This window comes from Scyliorhinus canicula, chromosome 19 (assembly GCF_902713615.1).
Source record: "Scyliorhinus canicula chromosome 19, sScyCan1.1, whole genome shotgun sequence".
In the NCBI taxonomy this organism is placed as follows: Eukaryota; Metazoa; Chordata; class Chondrichthyes; order Carcharhiniformes; family Scyliorhinidae; genus Scyliorhinus; species Scyliorhinus canicula.
In genome coordinates, this window is record NC_052164.1 from 21,787,132 (window position 1) to 21,792,452 (window position 5,321).

Genomic DNA, 5,321 nt, shown 5'->3' on the forward strand with positions numbered 1-5,321 from the left:
TAATTGTTTCCTGAAATGGGACGCAAAAAAGAGATATTGCAAAAGTGTCCATTTCTCTTCACTGTCTCCTCAGTTTCTACTGAAAGCTATTTGCTAAAACGATGGAGCGAAAAGTTAGTTTCCTAAGGAATAACCCATCGGATACTCCTCATCTAACGTTATCGTGCACCGTTTACTCCTATCAACGGTCACCTTGGGTTTATGAAATATTAAAAACACAGCAGCAAAGACTTATTTAAAATTCAAAGGGGATGTTCATTCCCCCCTTCGGGTTCCCACTCAGTCAGAGGAACAATGGCCGTTGTTCGGATCTGAGGCTGTTGGGTATGAAGGTGTAACAGGAGAAAAGCTAAGGTCGTCCGTCTGATGGTGGGCATTGACCTTGGACTTACTTGCTTCTGGTGCAGCTGGTGGACAGGCCTCTCCGCTTCAAGAGCCAAGTCCAAGAGAGCGATTCTCTCTTGGGGGCTTCTTATACCCAAAGGGAACTTCGCGCGCTTTTGAACTTGGCCCCAATTAATTGGACCGCATCTTGATCACGACCAATAAAGGGGTGGGTGCCCTGATGGCTGGGCTTGTCTTAGGTGGCCATTTGCCTTGCTTTGTTTGTGTCTTTCTGGCGCCGGGGTGTCTGCCTTAGTTTCGGTTACTTGAATGTTATTCCTTTGTTCCCCGAGATGGGCCATCAATATGCTAATTGACCTACAGTTTCAGTCTCATCTGTAAGTTGCCTTCTCAATACGCATCCAGGCTCTGTGCCTGCCTGCTTTCTTAGCATTGTCCATGTTTCCCTATAGTCTTTGCAAACATCCATTTTGTATTCTGGAATTGGCCATCCCAGATGGCTACACCTCCCCTCTCCCAGCAGCATGTGTTCCGGCAGTGAAGGAAGCTCTCCATTGGCTGTTGTTGGTGGGACCAGCTGCTTTTGTGCGAAACTCAAAACAAAGTTAGCAGGAGGTCTGAAAATTGATTTTACAATGGCGTGAATTTCCCACGGGATTGACCGTTGATGCCCTCCCTGGTGGATTGGGAAGCCCAGTGAAGGACAGTGTCAAATTGATTTGCATCCCACCAATGAGATGCAGATGAAAGCCTGACCGGAATCTTACACATTATGCTCCCCAATGCCGGCAGAAAAACACACCGGTCCAGAACATGGCTGGAACAACATGGCAGCCAGAAGTTGGGACTTACCTAAAGAGTAGCTGGAGCTGTCTCTGGAGTTCGTGATGAAGGCCGCTGGCAACCCTCAATTTCTGAACTCCACAGAGCCTGGATGCGTATTGAGAAGGCAACTCCCAGATAAGACTGAAACTGTAGGTCAATTAGCATATTGATGCACCTATAGCTGGATCTTCCTGATTCAGTGTAATTGAAGAGGCCAATCTTCCAGCCTCAAGGCATTCCTGGAGATCCACCTTTCACAGAATCATAGGACTTACAGTGCAGAAGGAGGCCATTTGCCCATCGAGTCTGCACCGGCCCTTAGAAAGAGCACCCTACCCAAGCCCACAACTACACCCTATCCCCATAACTCAGTGCCCCTCCTAACTTATTGGACAATAAGGTCAATTTATCATGGCCAATCCACCTAAGCTGCACATCTTTGGACTGTGGGAGGAAACCGGAGCACCCGGAGGAAACCCACGAAGACACGGGGGAGAACGTGCAGACTCCGCACAGACAGTGACCCAAACCGGGAATTGAACCTGGGAGCCTGGAGGTGTGAAGCAACTGTGCTAACCACTGTGCTACCGTGCCCCCTCCCCCTCCCCCATTAACTACCATGCCCAGTCCCCACTGTGCTACATGGCACACGGCATCCAGCTATGATGGTTGGAAGTGTGCCGTCGTGCCCACATCACCCAAAATATGGCGATAATTAATGCTGTTGGGGCTGGAACATGTGGCTTGATTTCCTGTAAACCTACACAGAACAAAATTCTCCACATTCCCAGCCTTGCCATAGGACTTAATCCCAGATGGGAGAACTCTGTCCTCTGTACAGATTGCAATGGTTCCTTTCTTCGAAATGATGCAAGCAGATCATGAACCAACATTTCTCCAAACCAACATTTTTCCCATGAACAAAGCCACAGTGAACCAACTATTAAATTGGACAATAATAAATTATGCATTCCATAGTAGCACAAACCATGAATGCAGTTCAAATGTAAATTGAGCATTTTATTTTGTTGAAGGAAGAAGATTGACATCAAAATGCAATGCAAGCGTTCTCCAGGAACGCTTTGAGACTGGAAGATGGACCTCTTCAATTACACTGCATCAGGAAGATCCAGCTACAAGTGCACCCCCACCCCCTGTGGAGTTCAGAAATCGAGGGTTGCCAGCGGCCTTCATCACAGCCCCAGCCACTCTTCAGGTAAGTCCCAACTTCTGTTAGGGCTGGTTTAGTACACTGGGCTAAATAGCTGGCTTGTAATGCCGAACCAGGCAGCAGCGCCGGTTCAATTCCCATGCCAGCCTCCCCGAACAGGCGCCGGAATGTGGCGACTAGGGGCTTTTCACAGTAACTTCATTGAAGCCTACTTGTGACAATAAGTGATTATTATTATTAAATAGGAGTTGTGTTTTCAAGCTATAAAAAAAGAAATAGGCAAATTAACAGAATTGTACAATAGAGGACGAGCATATCCCAAATAAGTACAACAGTAGCAGCAGCGCAAACCAGTTGCAATTCACCTCCAGCGGGAGAGTGTCCCAAACGGAGAATCCCTGCCAGGGCCTGAGAGTTAAAACATCTCCGAACAGATTTCTGCAGCAGCAGTGTTTCCAACACACCTCTCCATCCATCTGCCCAAAACCTGACTGGAATGAAAATAATTCATGGCTCAAAACAAAGATACATCTGAGTGAGGAAAAAAGATTCTAGGAAAGGGATTAATCAGCATGGTTAATCAAGGAAGTTAAGGATAGTATTGAACTTAAAGGGATAAAAACATACTATATGGCAAAAATTACTCGTGAGCCAGAGGATTGGGAAAAATTTAAAAACAAAAGATGACCAAAAAAGAGGGAGAAGATAATGAGGGCAAACTATCAAATAATATAAAACAGACAGTAAGAGCTTCTTTAAATATATAAAAAAGGAGAGAGGCCAAAGTGAACATCGGCCTGTAGTGGGGAAATTGTACAGCTATTCAACTGTAGTGTACTTCACCATCATGCACATGAGAGACCAGATGAAAACTCTTGGGTTACGTAAGAGGTTTTACAATACCAGGTTAAAGTCCAACAGGTTTATTTGGAACCTTGAGCTTTCGGAGCGTAGCTCCTTCATCAGGTGACTCACCTGATGTTGGTGGTAGTATGTTAGGGTAGTAGAGGATTGGTTAACTAATATAACACAGCTGTAGATAAGAGGGGCATTTTCAGGACGCCAACCTGTAACTAGTAGAATGTCACAGGGATCAGTGCTGGGACCACAATTATCTACTGTGTATTAATGACGTGGATGGGGGAAGTGAACATACTATTCCCAGGTGACTCAAAAAGAGGTGGGAAGGCAAGTGGTGAGGATGATATAAAGATTCTACTGAGGGATAGAGACAGGTTAAGTGAGTGGGCGAAAACTTGACAGATGGAATATAATGTCGGAAAATGTGAAGTTATGGTAGGAAGAATAAAAGAACTGAATATTATTTAAATGGGGAAAAACTGCAAAAAACTGCAGCACAGAGTGTTTTGGGGGGCCGCGTACATAAATCACAGAAAGCTAGCATGCAAGTTAACAGCAGGTAATAATCAAGGCAAATGAAATTTTATCCTTTATCTCAAAGGGAATGGAATATAAAAACTATACAAGGCTATACTAGTTAAACCACACCTGGAATATTGTGAACAGTTTTAGTCCCCTTATCTAAGGATGAAATCCAAAGAATGTTCACTAGGTTGATCCCAGGTTTGAAGGGATTTTCTTCTGAGGAGAGGTTGAGTAGGTTCGGCCTGTGCACATTGGAGTTTAGAAGAATGAGAGGTGAGCTTATTGACACATAGAACATAGAACATAGAACAGCACAGCACAGAACAGGCCCTTCAGCCCTCAATGTTGTGCCGAGCAATGATCACCCCACTTAAACCCACGTAACCCGTATACCCGTAACCCAACAATCCCCCCATTAACCTTACACTACGGGCAATTTAGCATGGCCAATCCACCTAACCCGCACATCTTTGGACTGTGGGAGGAAACCGGAGCACCCGGAGGAAACCCACGCACACACAGGGAGGACGTGCAGACTCCACACAGACAGTGACCCAGCCGGGAATCGAACCTGGGACCCTGGAGCTGTGAAGCATTGATGCTAACCACCATGCTACCGTGAGGCCCCTAGGATTCTGAGGGGACTTAGCAGGTTCGATGCTGAGAGATTGTTTCCCCTTGTGGGAGAGTCTAGGATCAGACTACAAAATCTCAGAGTATCGGCCATTTAAGACAGAGATGAGGTGGAATATCTTCTCTCGGGGGTAGTGAATCTGTGGAATTCTTTACCGCAGAGAGCTGTAGAGGGTGAGTCATTAAGTATGTTCAAGGCCGACGTACAGATTTTTAATCAGTAAGGGATCAAGGGTTATGGGAATAAGGCAGGAAAGTGGAGTTCAGGATTATTATAGATCAACCATGATTTTGTTGGATACAGGAGAAGACTCAATGAGCTGAATGGCCTACTTCTGCTCATGCGTCTTATGGAAGTGAGCCTGCAAACAGAGGAACTACACGGATTTACTCAGAGGCCTGTTTTTTTTATTTCTTTCTATTCTATGCATCACTAACCTTTTTGTGGGATGCTTTAATGCAGTAGATAATTAAATCAATGACACTTGCCAGACGCTATGAAATGTGTTGCAATCGCAAAAGATTCCAAATAATGCAATCAACATCCACCCTTCCCAGTAAATGCCAGACATCAGTTATCAGTAAACGTTGCAAATGCAGATGAACTCAGCTCTGCACAAGAGATGAAACTGTATTGACTGCACTGGGTTCCCTCAACGATGTTGGTGCGTCAATTTGGGAGCAATGCAGTCATACATAAAATAGAGGAACATGAAATATTAAAATAGAAGACAGTTCCAACTAAATCGTTCAGGTTTGTAAATAAATAAAGCAGAAAATAGTCTGGAAAAAACATGTTAGCCCTAAGAGGCACACATTTCGGCCTACATTTCCCTTGTTTAATTTGAATGGTATGTCACATTATCCAATGGGGTTGAATATCCTATTGCCCTTTCTATGTTCCACTTTGAAGTATTTTCTGAATTTGAAAACTTTCATTTTGGTTTTATGTATCGTAGAA